We start from the raw sequence: 20,626 nt of genomic DNA, 5'->3' as shown, positions 1-20,626 counted from the left end.
TAGGAACCAGCAGGCAGGCAGTGTTCCTGCTGCTATGAGTCCCCTGTCCTCTCCCCTTCCAAGCAACAATGGTGAAGAATCAGGGGATGTGGGGAAGTGGCAAAATACCCCTGCTCGGCAAGACAGGCGCACCTTCCTAGAGATTCCCCTGCCTCCCCAGCTGCCCCTGTGGAACAGGTACAGTGCTCTGCAGGGACAACTGGACAATGATGATGGTTCTCCCCAGTGGTGGTGTTATCAATGTCTAACCAGACCTCACTTGGCATTAAAACCTTGTCAGCAAAGAAAAAATGACGGTCATTGTCATTGGTAACTCTCTGCTGAAGGAAGCAGAAGGGCCAATATGTAGACCAGACCCTCTACACAGTGAGGTCTGTTGCCTTCCAGGAGCCCGGGTTAAACATGTAAGGAAGAAACTTCCTTCCCTAGTTTGGCCTTCAGATTACTATCCCCTGTTTTTGTTTCAGGTAGGTGGCAATAATACAGGAAGAACTTCCCTAAAGACTATGAAAAAGGATTTCAGAGCCTTGGGGCAATAGATAAAGGGTTTGGGAGCACAAGTTGTGTTCTCTATCCCTCCAGTTATAGGGGATATTGAGGGTCTAAATATGAAGGGTCAGTGGATTAATAACTGGCTCCAAGCCTGATGTGCCTGGCAGGGTTTTGGATTTTTTGACCTTTGCTCTGTTTGCATGAGACCAGGCCTACTGGCAACTGATAGGAGTAGCTTCTCCCACTGGTGGAAAGGGGTCATAAGATAGGAGTTGGGAAGGTTCATTGATAGAGCTTTAAACTAGGTACAAAGGGCGGTGGGACATAACTGGGGTCACCAGAACAGAGCCTGTATGTAACATGCCAGTGCTTGCAGGACATGTATCTACATGGACTACTAAGATCCCACAGACTTGTGTCATGGTGAAGGAGGAGGACAACTCATCCTTTCGTAGAAAGAACACAAGCATTGCTGTGAGGTTGGTGGCTATGGAAACACTTGAGTATGGTCCTGAGGGTATTAGGACTACTGCCACTCAAAAGGAGGCCCAGCTCAGGCTTTTACACTAATGCATGCAGCATGGGTAATAAACAGGAAGAGCTGGAGACCACTGTGTGGTAGGAAAGCTATGACATAGTTTCCATCACAGAAACAAAGTGGAATGACTCGCACAGCTGGAGTGCTGTGATGGATGGCTACTGACTTTTCAAAAGAGATAGGCAAGGCAGGAGAGGTGGTGGTATGGCCCTCTATGTTAAGAAAGAAAGCAAATGTATGGAAATTAATGATGGCGATAGGGTTGAGAGCTTATATGTCAGAATAAAAGCAAAGGCCAATAAGACTGATATTATCCTGGGAGTCTGCTACAGGCCACCCAACGAGGATGAAGAGGTGGACGAGATGCTTTATAAACAGTTGGGTGAGGTCTCTAGGTCACTCCCCTTTGTTCTGGTGGGGGACTTCAACTTCACAGACATCTGCTGGATTTATAATACAGTAGATAGGGAACAGTCCTGTAGGTCCCTAGAGTGTGTGGAAGTTAACTTGACACAGCTGGCGAAGGAGCCAGTAAGGGGAAGCAAAATCCTGAAGATGTTGTTTGTTAACAGAGAAAGTCTTGTAGGGGATGTAAAGGTTGGAGGCCATCTGGGGCATAGTGATCATGAGATTTCTCAATCCTTGTTCAACCACAAAGGGGAGTCAGCACAACTGCCACCTTGGACTTCTGGAGGGCAGATTTTAACCTCTTTAGGACCATGATTGAGAGGGTCCCTTGGAAGGTAGTTCTGGAGAGCGTGGGAGCTCAGGAAGGCTGGGAATAATTTAAGGAAGTACTTTTAAAGGTGCAGGAGCAGACCATCCCCAAATCACAGAAAATGAGCCAATGGGCAAGGAGGCCGGGCTGGCTGAACAGAGACCTTTGGCTGGAACTCAAGAACAAAAGGAAAGCTTATGGAAGTTTATGGGCAAGCTACTTATGATGATTACAGGTACATAGTGGAGCTGTGCAGGGAGAAAATTAGAAAAGTCAAAGCGCAGCTAGAACTGAATTTGGCCACTAAAGTAGAGGAAAACAATAAATATTTATATAAATACATCAACAGAAAGAGGAAGGCTAGGGATAATCTCCATGCCTTGTTGGATGCCGAGGGTGTCACAATGACCAGGGATCAGGGTAAGGCTGAAGTACTTAATGCCTTCTTTACCTCAGTTTTTAATAGTAAGATTTGTTACTCCCTGGGAACACAGCCCCCTGTGCTGGTAGATTGGGATGGGGAACAGAATAGGCCCTGCATGATCCATGACGAGATGGCTTTGGATCTGCTGCGAAAGCTGGGTGCTCACAAGCCCATGAGGCTGGATGTGGAATGCACCCTAGAGTGCTGATGGAATTGGTGGATGTGGTTGCCCAGCCACTCTCCATCATTCTTTGGCAGTCCTGGCTAACCGGGGATGTCCCAGTGGACTGAAGACTAGCAAATGTGATGCCCATCTTCAAAAAGGGCCGGAAAGATGATCCTGGTAGCTACAGACCTATCAGTCGGTGTGAGGGAAGGTTATGGAATGGATAATCTCGGGAGCCATTACGGACCAGTTAAAGGTCTACCAGGGGATCAGGCCCAGTCAGCATGAGATTATGAATGGTAGACCCTGTTTGGCAAACCTGATTTCAGCCTATGACAGAATGGCCCGCTTAGTGGATGAAGACTGTCAGTGTGGTCTACCTGGACTTCAGTAAAGCCTTTGACACTGTCCCCCATAATATTCTTGTGGAGAAGCTGGCTGTCAGTGATTTGGATGGGCATATGCTTCACTGGGTGAAATACTGGCAGGATGGTGGGATCCAAGGAGTTGTGGTCAGTGGAGTTAAATCCAGTTGACAGCCAGTCACAAGTAGTGTCCCATAGGGCTTGGTACTTGGGCTGCTTCTATTTAACATCTTTATTAACGATCACAGAATTATAGGATCACAGAATGGCCTGGGTTGAAAAGGAACTCAAAGATCATCTGGTTTCAACCCCCTTGCTATGAGCAGGGTCACCAGCCACTAGACCAGGCTGCGCAGAGCCGCATCCAGCCTGGCCTTGAATGCCTTCAGGGATGGGGTATCCACAACCACCTGGGGCAACCTGTTATAGTGTGTCACTTCCCTCTGTGTGAAAAACTTCCTACTAATCTCTAAACTAAACCTACCCTGTCTTAGTTTAAAACCATTCCCCCTTGTCCTACCACAATTCACCCTCATAAACAGCCATTCTCCCTCCTGTTTATAAGCTCCCTTCGAGTACTGGAAGGCCACAATGAGGTCTCCCCAGAACTTTCTCTTTTCTAAGCTAAATAAGCACAGTTCCCCCAGTCTTTCCTCATAGCGGAGATGCCTTCTGATCATCTTAGTTGCCCTCCTCTGACCCATTCCAAGAGCTCCACATTCTTCCTGTACTGGGGGCTGCAGGCCTGGACGCAATACTCCAGATGGAGCCTCACAAGAGCTAAGTAGAGGGGGACAATCACCTCCTGCTCCATGCTGGCCACCCCTTTTTTAATGCAGCCCAGAACACAGTGGCCTTCCAGGCTGCAAATGCACACTGCTGGCTCATGTCCAGCTTTTTGTCCACCAGGACCCCCAAGTCCTTCTCCGCAGGGCTGCTCTCAAGGAGATCTTCCCCCGGTTTGTGTAAATACCTGAGATGCCAGCACTCTACACTTGGCCTTATTGAACCTTATTAGGTTTTCATGGGCCCACTTCTCCATCTGTCCCTCTGAATGGCTTACCTTCCTTCCAATATATCAACTGCACCACTCAGCTTGCTGTCATCTGCAAACTTGCTGAGGGTGCTGTCGATGCCATCATCTATGTCATTGATGAAGATGCTGAAGAGCACTGGTTCCAAGACCAACTCCTGAAGGACACCACTTGTGACGAGCATCCACCCTGACACAGAACCACTGATCACAACCCTTTGGCTGTGTCCAGCCAGCCAATTCCTAATCCATCACACAGTCCATCCTTCAAATCCATACCTCTCCAATGTAGAGAGAAGGATGTGGTGAGGGACCATGTAAAAGCCTTTGCAGAAGTCCAGATACATGACATTTTCTGCCCTTCCCCCATCCACTGAAGCCATCACTTCATCATAGAAGGCCACCAGATTGGCCAGGCACGATGCCTTTGGTCAGCCACTGCCCTTGGTGAAGCCATGCTGGCTGTCTTGAATAATCTCTTTATTTCGTGTGTGCCTTAACATGGATTCTAGGAGGATCTGCTCCATGATCTTCCCAGGCATAGAGGTGAGGCTTACCAGCCTGTAGTTCCCCAGGCCTTCCTTTCTCCCTTTCTTAAAAATAGGAGTAGTGTTTCCCTTTCTCCAGTCACCAGGGACTTCACCAGACTTCCATGATTTTTCAAATATGATGGAGAGCATCTTGGCAACCACATCAGCCTCTTTCAGAGCCCTAGGATGGATATCATTTGGCCCCATTGATGTATACACGTTCAATTTTATGAGAAGGACTAGGACTTGTTCCATCTTTACAGTGGGACAGAAACCACTCCCCACACCCTCACCTAGAGGCTCATGGTCCTGGCAAACACGGGAAATCTGATCACCCATGAAGTCTGAGGCAAAGCTCTCATTGAGTACCTCAGCTTTTTCTATGTCTGAGGAAGCCAGCTCCCCATTACCTTTCATCATGGGGGGAACACTCTCCTTGGCCTGTCTCTTCCTGCCTATGTACCTGTAAAACCCCTTCTTGAATTCTTTCACATTCCTCACCAAGTTCAGTTCCATCTGCTCCTTGTCTTTCCTAATCCTATCTCTAAATGGAGATCTCAATCTCAATGGAGATCTGAAATGGAGGTATCAATCTCTTGATGAGGGGATTTAATGTACCCTCAGTAAGTTTGCAGACAACACCAAGTTGGATGGGATTGTTGATCTGCCAGAGGGGAGAAAGGCACTACAGAGGGTCCTGGATAGAGTGGATCGATGGGCCAATGTAAACCATATGAGTTTCAATAGGGCCAAGTGTCGGGTCCTGCATTTTGGTCGCAACTCCAGGCAACCCTACAATGAGTTTCAATAGGGCCAAGTGTTGAGTCCTGCATTTTGGTCACAACAACCCCAGGCAACCCTACAGGCTTGGGGAAGAGTGGCTGGAAAGATGTTTGAAGGAAAGGAACCTTGGTATACTGATGGAAGTCAGTTGAATATGAGCCAGCAGTGTGCCCAGGTGGCCAAGAAGGCCAATGGCATCCTGGCTTGTATCAGGAACAGCGTTGTGAACAGGACTAGGGAAGTCATCCTGCCCCTGTATTTGGCAATGGTGAGGCCTCACCTCTAGTACTGTGTTCAGTTTTGGGCACCTCAGTACAGAAGGGACATTGAGGTGCTAGAGCAGGTTCAGAGAAGGGCAACAAGGCTTGTGAAGACCTTGGAGAATATGCCCTATGAGGAACAACTGCAGGAGCTGGGGTTGTTCACTCTGGGGAAAAGGAGGCTGAGGGGAGACCTTTTTGCTCTCTTCCAATATCTGAAAAGTGCTTACAGCGGCAGCGGGGTTGGTCTCTTCTCACTGGTGACAGGTGACAGGACGAGGGGAAATGACCTTAAGTTTTGGCAGGGTAAGTTTAAGTTGGATATCATGAAGAACTTCTTTACAGAAAGGGTTGTTGAGCACTGGAGTAGGGTCCCCAGGGTGGTGGTTGAGTCACCATTCCTAAATGTGTTTAAAAACCATTTGGATGTGGTGCTCAGGGACATGATTTAGCAGAGGGTTGTTAGAGTTAGGGTAGTATGGCTAGGCTGTAGGTGGACTCAATGATCTTTAAGGTCTTTTCCAACCTGAGTGATTCCATGATTCTAAGTGCTTGTGATTGCGACACCTGTAGCTGACAGGTAGAAGGTTTCATCAACAGGCTCTGCTTGATCAGGTATCCTATAGTAGGCACCAGACACAAGGCTCCCTTGCTGCCATGCTCTGTCACCTGTAGGTTTACAACTTACTTATGGCTGTCTTTAGGGAAAGCTCTTCACATTCTATTCCTTTCCCAATATAGATAGCAACAATCCCTCCCCTCCTTCCTCACCTGTCCCTACTGAACAGCTTGTGGTTGTTGGTACCTATTATCTAGTGTTGCTACATATAATCTAACAGACATTTTCTTATTTTTTAACCAATGTCTCTGGGCCAGTGTTTCATACACAGTAGCCTCCTTGAATTCAGTGGAAATACAATATTTTTTACTGAATGGTAAATTGACCCCACATATTTGCAACAAGGAATTTCAGAAGACTGTAACAAGCACCGAAGAAACTTCTCTGGTCAAGGAAAGCTGTGTGCCTTCTGAATGGTGCATTTTCTAAGCTATTTTCTACTCAGTGCTGTGACAGTTCATAGCTATTAATAATGTTGGTGGCACAATTCCATCTTACTACAAATGCAATTTTTTCTACATTTAAAATAAATGTATGACGTTAAGAATAACAGAGGAGGGAAAAAACAAGGAAATAAGCCCTGAGGGAGAAAGTGGAGCTTGAAGTCACTATTCATGTCTGAAGGTCATCTAATCTACTCCCCATGCGCAGGCAGGGACACCTAGAGCAGTGTCTGATGGCATTTGAAGCTCTTTAAAAAGGAGACTCCACAACCTTTCTGGGAAACATGTGGAATCTATTTAAGAGAATCCCAGCTTTTAGCACAGAATGATTAGAGGATTTTATATTGTTGAATTTTAAAATCTCTGCTATTTTCAACAGTGATGAACAGCACTGGAAGAAAATTCATCTCCAAAGAAATGAAACTATGACCCCCTTAACGTGTCTGGATCATCTCCTAGTTATCGCAGGGCATGTAGTACAGAATTGTTTTTTGCTTTTAAGGAACAGAATCATTGCATATTGACATTGAAGATGCTGACTATTCATCAGTCGTTATTCTTGCATAGTAGCATTATTCTCATCACACCACCCTTCTGGATCCCAGGTATCCAATTGCAAAACTGTGCCTACACTTCTTGAGTTATTTTATAATTTACTGTGGTAAAAGCAGGCAGATACATAGTATGATTAGACCTTGACAGAAACATCTTACAAAGAACCTTTGTCAGAAGCTCTAGAAATGCATTATTTCCTCAACAACTCTACCTTCTTTTTGCTCATATTAAAACACTGCGTATTTTTAGAGTTAGTTTTGTATTCCTCTGTTGTGTGATTTTAGAATATCCTCCTTGTCCAATGCTTTGCAGGAAAGTACTGTAGTTTCTAGTTTGGTTTGAAGCAGAAGCATCAGTCTTACATAGGAGGTTATTTTTCTTCTACTACACACCACAGCAAGAACTACTTGCACAACTGCATCCAGTGGAATGTCATTTTGCTGTGGTCATTTTTTAAGGGAAGGAAGTATTGTAACTAGTTTTCAGCTTCACATTAAAAACAAATTGAAACAAAATTTGTTGCTTGATTGAAAATTCTACAAAGCAGTATAATTAAAAATCATGAGCAAGGCAAAGCTAATCCTTTACAGAAGAAGTACATTACCCACAATAACTAATAGTAGTACTAACTTGACTTGTGTTTCTCTAGGTTTTAATATCCCACCATCAGCTACTGGCTTTGTAACCATTTCATCACTTTCATGTCCTTCTGAAAAAGAGAAGTAGTCATTCTCCAGTGCAATTATCTCTGCTTTAAGCAGTCACGATAAGAGGCCATGCTAATTTAAATCTGTCTTTGGAGGTAATTTATGCTTTAACCTTGGTCTTGACATTTATTCTGTATTCTTCCTCTTTATTCTCCCTAAACTATTCAAGCTGTGTCCATAAAACAAAAACCTCATTATATAAACCTCAGTTTTCCAGTCCTTTAATGGAATGCTAGACAGTTGTGACAGTTAAATGTCCATGCTTCTTTTGAGGATTACACATTTTACTAATGAATACAAGATGACTATTTAGCGCTTTATTAATAACTACTTAAGAATGTAAATAATTATGCCAAATGTTTAACTATTTAATAATTATTTCAGAATTTTAATGACTTTGAATGTAGAAAAACTGACAAAATTATAAAAAAATTAAAAAAAAAAAAAAAAAAAAAAAAAAGAATGGATAAACTCCAGATTTTAAAATACTTTCTGAAATAATGATGCTTTCATAAGTAAATAATTATCTCTTTCCATTTAATACATTTCCATATAAGACAAAGAATGTTCTGAGTACATGTAGCTCAAAATACATTTTTAAAATGAATTAAAATGAGATTTTAAAAGGAGGAAAAAAAAAAAGGTATTATTACCAAGTGTCCTTGATATCCAAAAGGATTTTTTTTTTTTTTTTTTTTCAATTATTAATGCTTTTACTCCCATTGTATAGCAGCCAATAAATAAAAGTCAGGTCTTTGCCTCCCGGCAATTTTATGGCAAAAACAGTGACAAGTGGGATGGGGGGGAGAGCTGGAAACAAAATAGTGCTTATGGGTTGATAAAAAAACTATAGAATAACTTCTTGCCTAATCCACCAGCTGTCCTGATTCTGCTTCCCCAGCATGTTGCTGCGGTGCTATTCCCTTCCAAGCGGTCTGGCCTGGCACACAACCATTATTCAACAGTAACCAAAATATCAGTTTGCTATTAACACAGTCTCAGCTGAAACCGGGATGCTACCAAAACAGGAGTATACATTTGAGCTTTACTCTCAATTTAGGGTACAGATTATAAAATATTGACCCAGAATAAATGTATACCTGATTTTTATTATATATATATATATATACATATATATACATATATATACATATATATAGGGAATGTATTATCTTTGGTTGGGATGGATTAAGTTCTCTTCATAGTAGCCCATATGGTGGTAAATTTTGGATTTGTAATGAAAACAGTGCTTATGGCATACTAACGTTCCTGCCATTGTCAAGCAGTGCTTAAAAAGCCAATGTAATTTCTCCTTATGCTGCCCTGCTACTTAGTAGGTTGGGGGTGCATAAGAGGTTGGAAGGAAACATAGCCAGGGCAGATAATTGAAATTGGTCAGAGGGGTGTGGAATCATAAAATATTTTGAGTTGAAAGGAGACTTTAAAGTCCAACTCTCCTGCAATGAACAGGGACATCTTTAGGAAGATCATAATGGTCAGAGCCCTGCCCAGCCTGGCCTTGAATGTCTCCAGGGAAAAGCATATTCCACATAATATGCTCAGTAACAGAACTATAGGGGAGTTTCTCAAAGAGAGTCATCACTTAGTAACTGGCTGCCACTGGTCTGCTGCTGCTGGTGAATGATTACTTTTGCATCAGTTGTTCTCTTTTTTTCCTTTTTTGTTCTGTGCTTTTTCTTTTCTTTGTTTTCTTTTCCTTTCTCCCTCACTTTCCTTGTTAAACAGTTTTGTTTTTTTTTTTCTTGACTCAGGACTTTTTTCATAATTGCCCTTCAAATTCTCTTCTCCATCCTGCCAAGGTGATACATAAGCAACTGCATAGTGTTTTTTTATGAACTGTGTCAACAAACTGCAGAGGGAAGCAGGTAATGTAATTATATCCTTTTTATGTAAAATAATCCATATAAATAGCCTTGGATTAATTAAATTATATATCTGATTCACCAAGAGTTGGATAGAAGACTTTATGAACAAAGTAATAAGATGATGCTATATTTAAAATTGAATAACTTTGGCAAGCTTCGAATGAACCATGTTTTTCAGTGAAGGAAAGTTTTCCAAAGGAAATTGCTTTGCTAATGTTTGGTACATGAGATATCATTTGAAGCACTTTTTTTTTTTTTTCCCTGTAGAGCAAGTTTTGAAACCTCCACCTACTTATCTTTCATTAAATGGTTTTGCTTTTTGCTTTGATTAGCATTACTGTTTAGATGTTGGTAAGAAACTGAATGTTGTTGTGTTTGTTGACAGTAAATGTTAGTAATAGATTTTTTTATAAACTTGACACTAATTAAGTATTTGGAGTATTATGATAGTCAGAGCTAGTAAGAGTATAAACACAAATTCCTATTAAATATATTCATTTATTCATTTCCCTTTCCTGACAGGTTGTTTCTAATGACTAATCATGCTTTTGAAGTCTTTAACATGAACATAAAAGGAGTCATAAAACCATTAATATTATATTTTCCTGGATTTTTTCTTTGTTGATGTTTTGTTTTAAGCTAGAAAATAGCATCTGATCCTGAATTGAGTTCCACTGAAAATATTAAAATTTACTGTTAACATCTAAAGAGATAAGAAAGCCTTATGATGTTATGAGAGAATTAGCACTAAAATTTGTTTTTACTCTTGATCCTGTTAGTTGATGGATCTTGCCGCCCGCCAATATTATGCTTACTTTCTAACTTCAACCTTTTGTTAGACAGAATTTCTTATTTACATTTAAAGTATGTTAAGTAATATTGAATCATGCAAAATGGAAATGTGCTAAAATACAGTTAAAAACACACAGTTAAATCATGCTTTCATTTGAAGAAAAGTTTGCAGTATATAAATAACTCCAAGGAGCTACATTTTTTTGTGCATTTCAGCAGAATATTTCACAGAATACTGGATTTATTTATTTTTTATTCATATATGTATCTTGTAATATATCCATAAGGAAATACTTTGACATACAGTGATGCTACTGATACATTCCTAAAAACAGCAGCTCTGATGTAGGTTTTAAACATACTTAATTTGTGGAAAACAAAATCTTGTGTGAAATTAACAGCTTGATTAGCTTATCTAAGTATCATTTATCAAGTATGTTTATCCTGTGGTAATCTGGAAAGGAAACAGCTGTTGGTGCTGAAGTTCATGCTAGAAACACGTAACTTTGGAAAAACTTACCTTCAGTTCCAATTCTGAGCTGTGGTATTTTACATGGCAAAATTTCTGTAATGGAAATGTCTACCGGCCTCATGTTACATAAAAATCAGTTCCAGCAGGATCAAAATGGACCTGCCAGTGGCCAAACCTGAGCCAATGAATGAGTGATGTTTATTGTGCCTCCTTGATAACATAGTTAAGTAAATGGAAAAAAAAAAAAAAAATGGTGCAACCGCAAATGAGAGAAGAGAACAGGGAGAAGATGTGAGAAAGCCATGCAGATGCCACATTTAGTGAAGAAGGAGGGCAGGAGGATTTTCAGACCTTTGAGCAGAAGCCTGTGGTATATCATGGCAGTGCAGATCTCCATTATGCAGCCTGTGGAGAAGTCACAGAATCACAGAATCACAGAATTGTAGGGGTTGGAAGGGACCTCCAGAGATCATCGAGTCCAACCCCCCTGCCAAAGCAGGTTCCCTACACCAGGTCGCACAGGTAGGCATCCAGGCAGGTCTTGAACATCTCCAGAGAAGGAGACTCCACAACCTCCCTGGGCAGCCTGTTCCAGTGCTCCGTCACCCTCACTGTAAAGAAGTTCTTGTGCACGTTTGTGCAGAACTTCCTATGCTGCAGTTTCCAGCCGTTTCCCCTTGTCCTGTCTCCATTCACCACTGAAAAGAGTCCAGCCTTGCCATTCTGCCCCTCATACCTTAGATATTTATAGACCTGCATCAGGTCCCCTCTCAGTCTTCTTTTCTCAAGGCTGAACAGACCCAGTTCACTCAGCCTTTCTTCATAGGAGAGATGCTCCAGGCCCTTCACCATCTTTGTGGCCCTCCACTGGACTCTTTTCAAGAGATCCCTGTCTTTTTTGTACTGGGGAGCCCAGAACTGGATGCAGTACTCCAGATGAGGCCTTACCAGGGGAGATAATACTGTGTCAGCCTATTCCTGAAAGACTGTAGGCCACAGTATAGATGATCTTTAACATCTTTATCAAAGACATTGATGAAAGAATTGAGTGCACCCTCAGCAAGTTTGCTGATGACACCAAGCTGAGTGGTGTGGTTGACATGGTGGAAAGAAGGGATGCCATTCAGAGGAACTTCAATAGGCTTGAAAGGTGAGCTGTCATGGTTCTACAATTTTTGCTTATCAGAACTCCACATCATAACATCATGTAGTGCACTGGGAGCTAATGCTCCAATTTTGGGTACCTGTCTGGAAAGAGAAGAACTACATACTTCGGGGGGCTTTGCAGTCAGAGAGGAGATATAACCCCTAGCTAGGTCACCTGACGCACTCTTCTTCATCTGCTCTCCTCCCTACTGCTTAACAGGACTGCACATCTCACATCAGTGTTATGGTGAGGCCTATCCACCTTTTGGACACTCTCTCTCATTATGTTCGATTTATTAGCTTCAATTTCAATTATATTGTATTATCGTGTGTTATCTTGCATTCTGATATTATATTTAGTAAATTAGCTTGTTTCTTCTCAGATCATTGCCTCTGTTTTTAATTATTTTGGGGTCTCCTGCTTCCCTTTTCTGGAGGCACGGATTTTGTGAAATCCCTCTGCCCTGCTAGTCATGGAAACGGGCTGAACCGGCTCATAAACCATTGACAGTGGGCCAAGATGAAACTAATGAGGTTCAACACAGCAAAGTGCAAGGTTTTGCACTTGGGCCAGAGGAATCCCAGGCATTTATACAGACTGGAATGAGCAGTCCTTGAGAGCAGCCCCGCAGAGAAAGACCTGGGGGTCCTGTTGGATGAAAAACTTAACACGAACCAGCAGTGTGCTTTTGCAGCTCAGAAAGTAAATGGTATCCTGGGCTCTATCAGAAGAGAGGTGGCCAGCAGGGATAGGGAGGTGATTATCTCCCTCTCTGCTCTTGTGAGGACCCATCTGGACACCCCACCTGGAGCACTGAGTCCCGGCCTGGAGCCCCCGGTACAAGAAAGAATGGAGCTGTTGGAGACAGTCCAGAGGAGAGCCACAAAGACGATCAGGGAGCTGGAGCAACTCCCCTATGAAGACAGGCTGAGGGAGATGGGCTTGTTTAGCCTGGAGAAAAGAAGGCTGCAGGGTGACCTAACTGCAGCCTTTCAGTACCTAAAGGGAGCTTACAAACAGGAGGGGAGTCAACTCTTTGAAAGGGTAGATAACAGCAGGACAAGGGGAAAATGGTTTTAAGTTGAGGGAGGGAAGATTTTGGTTGGATGTTAGGGGGAAGTTCTTTACAGAGAGAGTGGTGAGGTGCTGGAACAGGCTGCCCAGAGAGGTTGTGGATACCCCATCCCTGGAGGTGTTCAAGGCCAGATTGGATGGGGCCTTGGGCAGCCTGGTCTAGTATTAAATGTGGAGGTTGTTGGCCCTGCCTGAGGCAGGGGGTTGGAGATTCATGATCGTTGAGGTCCCTTCCAACCCAGGCCATTCTGTGATTAGTTTGCAAAGGCTGGCATCCTGGGGAGGGAATTCACACTGGAGCAGGAATGGGGAGAGGGTGTGATCATGAAGGAGCAACAAAGTGTTATGAATTGATGACAGCATCTGTTCCCTGTTACCTTGTTGTGCTTGAATGAGGCAGAAGAGGTTGTTTTTAGTTTCCTTTGAGTTCTTACTGCCCTAATCTGTTATAGGACACAAACTATGTTAATCTTCCTACATTAAGTCTGTTTCTTCCATAACAGTAATCAATGGATGATTTCACTCTCATCTCAGACCAGGATCTTTGTTTATGTCCTACCCCTGTCCTCTACAGATGCAGAATGAGAGAGCAGTATGATATAATCTAGCTGTCCATCAGTGTTAAAGCAATGCAACTGCAGATTGGAGTGAGATAAAAGAACAATAGTCCACAATGCACAGGTGGATGAGAAGGTCTATTTCAGATAAATATGATTAATAACACTGAAGACCACCTTGTAAAAGAGTGGAGAAAGGATGTCTTTGGTGTTACCATATAACACCTGGAGAATAAAGTTAGGTGAAAATATTTCAGTTGTTTTAAGACAAAATGCAGAACTCAGAGAAGGAAGCTAATGCAAAGTAGGAGGAAATGAATGAAGAAAGGAACGAAAGTTAAGGAAGTAAGAAAGAAGGAAAGACTTCAGACATCAGTTTTCAATTTTATCAAATGATGGGTTAAAAAATTGCAAATGTATGTACATGTGAATTTATTCTTACAGGGATCTTAGGATAATGAAAAATCTATGATTGCCATGTTATGAAAACAAACAAAAAACAAACAAAAAGCAAGCAAACAAACAAACAAACAAACAAAAAAAACAGCACCAAAACCCTCATAAATCTTGAAAAACAAAAAGGTTTTAAAATGTATATATATAGTTTTGGTAAATTCCTTTTGTTTCAGGGACAAATGCAAAATTTGTTCCTTTACTTAAGATCAGATTTATCCTTTTTAGGGAAGTTATGTCTCTCCCTGTCCTTTTTGCCCATAATCTATGTATCTACGATCAATGATGGGCTCTGATGAGTAAGTGAGGTAATTTGAGATAAAAGTGAGATGACTGTCTTTAATGTAGTACATAGAATAAATAACTAACAGAAGTATGAGAAGTAAATATTTCTGGGATAATTCCCATGGAACTTGACAAAGATACTGTACTCCAGGGGAAATTGTATGTAGTCAGACTCTCACATTTTATAAATAGCTTTAGCTTTGTTAAAAATTGATTACAATTGTTGAGAACATCTGAATATCATCATGGGTTAATGTTAAATAATAGATAAATCATCTATATGCAAAAATGAAAAATAAAGAGAATTTCTAGCAACAGGGCAAGATATCCTGAATTTGCATCTAATAATATTGAACCAAAAAACGGATACTGTTAAGGACAGTTAGAATCATTGACCATAAGTAATTCCATTTAAATCTAGTAAGAAATGTCAGGGTTCACTGAGCTCAGTGTTAAAAGGATCAGTGGACAATGGTGCAGTAGCTCAGAACTCAGAACTGCTCAAAACCCCAGAAGACCTGGGACTTTCATAAACTTCTTGAAATTTACTCCCATTTAACATCTCTGGCAATGTCCACAAGTTTATTGATGTCTCTAGGTGTGGTATTTACCTTCCTCGTTTTTCAGAAGGCAAATCTGTGGAAATTTGGAATATTCTGTTCCAAGTTTTTCCAAGAATTAGCAACAAACTCCGAAGAAGGAATCTAAAATAAATTTAAGATTCTATCTTAATCTTATCAGATTCTATAAGTTTTTCTTAAAAATAATTCAGATTTTATCCTTGATAATTGAACTTCTGGAGGTAATTTAGGCAGCTATTATCAATATGTTCAGTATGGTCAGTATGATCCCTCCCTGCTCTGTGGACTGCTATGAAGTCAACAACTGCTTATAAAAGCATTCCAGAACCAAGGCTTAAATAAGCTGCAATTTAAAAGCCATGTGAGCACAGAAGTAAAAGTTTTCTATATTTTGTAGGCATATACAAGTATATATATTTACACTTACTGTGTTGATCCTTACTTCAACTTCCTGTTGAAACAAGGACATACTTGAAATAAAATTGAAGGCATTGCTTTCAGAGCAGGCTTTGTTTAGGGGAATTTATTTTTTTATTCTATTTTCTGCATTTTTTGAAGATTTCAAATAACTACATTAAGCTGTTCTCAGGGTAGGGGGTCATACATTTTCACCTCTTATGTATCTTCTACATAGTATAGAGACAGAATGATCTTTTAAAAGTATAAAACTCTGATATATAATTAGATTAACTGTATTCTCAGCTAAAGCTTCAAATTTGAAATATGAAATTTCAAACTACCATTTGTGTGAAAGGGGGCTTAATTATCCTACCAAACGCCACAGATCTCAATCGGTATTGCACATGATATTTTAAAGATGTCATTAAAGTATCAGATTAGATCAAAATCAAAATGAGGCAGGTCAAACAAAAAGACATTGAGTCAGTTAATTTTTACAAAGAGAAAATAAGGAAAATAATAAAGTAAGGTTTAAATAGATTTACCAGGAGGAGGTATTATTTATAGGAAAATAACAAGTAAAAAGTAAGAAGGTAAAAGAAGTTCTAAGTGATGAATGGATAAGGTGCTGAGATTTAAGGAAACAAAAGACATCTAAAAACTAATTCTTCCACTTGTATGGTAGGAGAATATGTTCTCTTCTTGGAGTCACCTGTACAAGCTGACAGATTTACAGTTCAGACAAATGTAGAGCTCCTGTTACACAGACCCTTTTATTCTTGTAATGTTTCAAAGACTTGCTAAACCTGTCAAAACCTGGCAACTTTGAGGAGTACCCCAACAGGACTGTACGTATCAGGCTTAGAAGCTGCCCCTGTTAAAGATCCCTATTGCAACAGAAGCTACAGACAGACTGCACTGCGGTAAACAATCCTAATGGACTTCATATTGCCAGCAGCACAGTAGCAATGAAGAATTAGACAGGGAAATAAATTATCAAGTTGAATGGATCAGAATAAGGAAGTAAATCCAAAACCACTTCAATATTTTTAACCATTTTTAATGATCAATATCTTTATGATAGCCAATTGTCTCTGTCATGGCTATCTCACTACTATCAGATATGAAGTGTTACCAGTGTTTACCAAAATCCTCCATGTTGATTGTACATTACATATTTCCTAAAATAGGAACAAATCTAAAATGGAAATTGAAGATAAAATGAGAATTAATTTGCTAAAAGGAATATTGGAATCTGGATAAATGCATTGTCTCAGTCTCTCTTGCTACTTCTATCTCAAGATGAATGAAGAAAAAGATCTTGTGAAGAAAGAAAATCTACTGGAGACTATTTTGTTACTGTTTTCAGGTTTTAGAATACATTTGCTTATTTTTCTTGGATATTGATATATGTGAGACGGTGTTTCACAAAGTTCTCTGATTAGTAAAAATAACTCAATATAGTCATTACTCTCTGGCGACTGTCTGGCTGTTGCATATCCGACCTGATTGAATGCCAAGTATAATACTCCACTGCTCTCCCTTTCCACTGTCCCCAAATGTTTAATAATTTAAACTACTGACAATTTAATTCAGGTTGCTAATGAATGAGAAGCTAGATTTTCAAATAGCCACAAGGAAAACTCAATGACTTGAAACCAATACCAAATACAGAAAAAAATCTTGCCTCCTTAAAACAATTTCAAGAACGATTTAGTAAAGGATTTCTTAGGGAAAATACTTTAATACATACTTTATTTTCCATTAAAATTAGCTTATATCATTTCCGTAAGGTAAACTTTTTAAAAAGTAGAAGAAAAACCATACTGTTCCTTTTCCTGGGGAATAGCTATTGTTTGCAAATGACCCTTCTTCGTCCTCTACACATTCTTCAAAATTTAGAACCTCAAAGACAAAATATCTTTTTAATCTTTGTGAAGGAAATATCCTGTGTCACCTATCGTAAGACTAATGTCTGCTTTAAGGCAAAAATTTATTCTCTATTAAAATTGTTTTTTGGCCAAATTTGAAGTTAGATTCTACATTAAATATAAATTTCTATTACTTTTCAGAAGAACTCTGCACAATTTTTATTTTATTTTTTCTTTTCTGGAGAGTTTTTAAGCTGTAAGATATGTTACCTATACTGTAAAGATGGACTGAAATAAAAAATAAAACTTGAAAAATATTTGCTTTCATAGCTGCAAAGTTTAATGGCCCTTGCTGTATTTGACTGCTTAAGATGGCTTATTCAGAAATCAAACAAACAGAAGATTTGGTATTCTCATGGTTTCTTGCACTATTTTTTCCATGTATGTAAATATTTAAAATTATTTCAGATATCTGGTTATTATTATTGCTTTGATTATGTTGACATAAAAGGTTTCATAAACGAACTGGACACAGGAAATTGTAGTCTTCTAGAATTTTCACTGTCGGAAGAAGAAACAAAATGAATAAAAGAAAAAAAAATTGCTGTGGTGTCATGGAGAAATTCTGAATCTTCAGAGAGAGATAAAAATGCAACAGAATAACTTGCATGTCAATTTATACTGCATCAAAACTGCAGTATATAATCAGGATTTTTCAGTTGGTAACCCACTATCAATTTGAATAAAAAGAAAAATTGTTATGAGACTTGATTGAAAATCCAATCTGCAGGATTTATTAGCAAAAACCTTGATAATAAGAAAATTAAAACAAAAATTTTTCAGGAATTAAGCTAATCTGGAAGTCTGTTAAAACCTAACCCAAAGCCTATCTCAATCAATTTTACTGTTTTAGGTATTTTTTGGTCAGTCCTTCAAAATGGCATAGATGTCACTGAGATATTAGAGTTATCACAACAGGTTAAAACAGAACAGATTTGAAAACAATATACCTTAAATAAGAGAAAGCCCTCTTCTTCTCTTCTTCTGTTACTCACATTATTTTCTGTACTTCATAATATATTTTGAATTTCAATTTAGGCAAGATTCCTCAAAATTGTATTATGTAGTGCTTTGTGCTTTTCCAAAGACTTCAGGGTGATCTCAGAATGGAATCTTGTTTTCAAACAAATAGAACAGAAGTGAAGTCATTGAAAGGGAAGTAGCATAAAGTACAAAATCTGCTTTTATATTTGTGCATGCTGGTCAGCCCAAAGAAACTTGTATCAAAAGGGCAAATTCGACCTCAAGCACTGTGAATGTGATTATCTCATAATCTATTTCTTTAGAGAAGAAACTGTAACAGCTCTTTTGCCCACAGACAGGAATTTGTTGGTGTAAGGAACTTTTTATCCATGCTGATGTATCTATTTCCACAAAATAGGTCACCATTTATATGGAATGTCACCAAGCAGACTTTATTCTTAGGAAAGTTTACTATTTGAGTGCATTAAAGTCTTTATGAATTAATAAATCACAGAAATACATTCAATTTTTAGCTGACAGAGCTATCCTTATTTCCCTAGAAACTCTCTGCAACAATTTCTATCAAATATAGTGACATTTTAGATTAATTGCCAGTCACTCCCTGCTGAACTCAGCCAACAAACTACCTGTGACTCAAACAGATGTTTCTGTATTTCAGGAAAAACTATAACATGTTTGTATTCCCTTTGCTCCCTCACCTAGATCAGCTGTGAGAAACACTTTTAGTGGAGATATTGCAGGGATTTTACTCAAGAAAAGCAAGTTTCTGTCTCACCAGTATTGCTGCAGTATAGCCTGAGTTTCCATTGGGAAGCATGTAGGGGAAAACAAGGGATGGAATATTATTAAAAGCAAAGGTTGGTTTCACTGAAGTAACTATATTGATAGTGCAAAAGCAGGAAGGCAGGAAGTGAGAACTGGGGGAGGAATGTGTTCTTAAAATTAGAAAATATATTTTTGTTCTGAGATCATTTCCATAAATATTTTTAGAAAGATGGAGAAAAAAAGTAGCCATTCAAGGCAAAGGAGTCCTGAAGGGAGCTAATCTGAGGCAGAGTAAATGCAACACACAACAGTACAACAGTACTGCATGACAGTAAGACAAAATGTTAGGACCAAAGCACTGTGTCAAGTCTCCCTTTGGATTTCGTTATGGTCTTCAGGCACCCCAAGGAATTCTATCATGGGGGGAAGATGAAAAAGTTTTTCCTGCAGATGCTTTAGCAAATGCTACAATTCCCCAGCTGGAAAGAAATGGAACAATGGCTGGCACCCACAGCTGAATCTATACGTACTACCTCTGCTGTCCTTTTATATCGTTTTTCTGAGCATCAGTACCCTCCTAACTCTCCTACACGTACTCCTGTGGTGCCCTTTTATTCTTCAGTTCCTGCTTTTCTTAGAGAGATGGGAAAATATGTCTGATAGTCCGCTTTAGCTGCATCTCATTTTCTATCTCAAAATACTAAATCACCCAAATAAAATTGGATTAATGAGAACTGTGGAGTTCTGCACAGTTATGCATAGACAGATCGTAAATTATCATTTCTTCTTGAATACTTTATTTCTTCAGTAACATTCAATTTCTATTTCAATATAATTTTATTTTTCCCCAAATCCACCATTTCTGCAGGAAGACGTAGAAAAGTATTTTATATGGGAAATATTTTATCTATATGCAGAATTTGTAAGGTGTGTGTGTGTGTGTAGTTTTAACTCACTTCCTTTCCCATGCAATAAATGACATTGATTTATTTATTTTTTTTAAACTAACACTAATCTCACTCCAGCTTTCATCTGATTTATCCTCTACTGTCAGACTTCATTTTAAAAACTATAAAGCTTTCTAAACTTTTTGTTTCATTCCTTCCTCCTCAGCAGTAAGAGATTTTAAGTAAAGTCTTTGTCTTTTTTGTTGTCTTCCACTTCCATGCTGTCTATGGATCAATAGCTTAGGGTCACTGTGATCGCTTGAATAATGTGCTATTTCTGCGCTTCTATGCATCAGTTTTGGAAGAATGGAGATGTGGAACCAGTCTCAAAGGTCTACCTGGAAGACATGCTGTGGTGAAAGTACATCTATATTTGAAGTTTGAAGGAGTTCCAGAAGCTCTGGGAATAGCATTTATTTGTTCTGTGTGGGACTATTCAAAGCTATTTTTTTAAGCATTAAAACTAGAAAGTTTGGATATAATAAAGCACATTAAGATAAAACTGTCTCAAGATCCTGGGAGATATGTCTAATACAGAGAAAATAGTGTGTTCGTATTAGTTACTGCTCCTATACAAATGTTTCTGGATAGAAAATACTTTGATATGGATGTCTTTTTTTTTTTTTTTCTTTTTTTTTTTTTTTTTTTTTTTTATTCATAACTAAAAAATTTGAATTTGAAATTCTAAGTAATTTTCTGTGCCTTGGAAAAAATCTTTGC

The 20,626-nt window shown here is 39.4% G+C and overlaps 1 long non-coding RNA gene across 3 annotated transcripts; it reads left to right on the top strand.

Annotated features, from left to right (window-relative positions):
* The first annotated feature begins 836 nt into the window (after positions 1 to 836).
* LOC122171388 lies at positions 837 to 20,408 on the top strand. Of its 3 annotated transcripts, none has more exons than XR_006171989.1 (4): positions 837 to 971; positions 7,576 to 7,728; positions 9,406 to 9,519; positions 20,146 to 20,408. It is a non-coding gene; the product is annotated as an uncharacterized LOC122171388 (long non-coding RNA). The 3 variants fall into 3 exon arrangements; XR_006171991.1 differs by lacking the exon at positions 20,146 to 20,408 and adding an exon at positions 16,470 to 17,358; XR_006171990.1 differs by lacking the exon at positions 20,146 to 20,408 and adding an exon at positions 10,042 to 10,538.
* Positions 20,409 to 20,626: the final 218 nt, after the last annotated feature.

The sequence above is a fragment of the Centrocercus urophasianus genome, unplaced genomic scaffold (genome assembly GCF_019232065.1).
Source record: "Centrocercus urophasianus isolate 14NV4802_14NV808 unplaced genomic scaffold, USGS_Curo_1.0 seq_9, whole genome shotgun sequence".
NCBI classification, from domain to species: domain Eukaryota; kingdom Metazoa; phylum Chordata; class Aves; order Galliformes; family Phasianidae; genus Centrocercus; species Centrocercus urophasianus.
The sequence above is the reverse complement of the archived record's forward strand: the minus strand, read 5'-3'. Positions and strand labels throughout refer to the sequence as shown.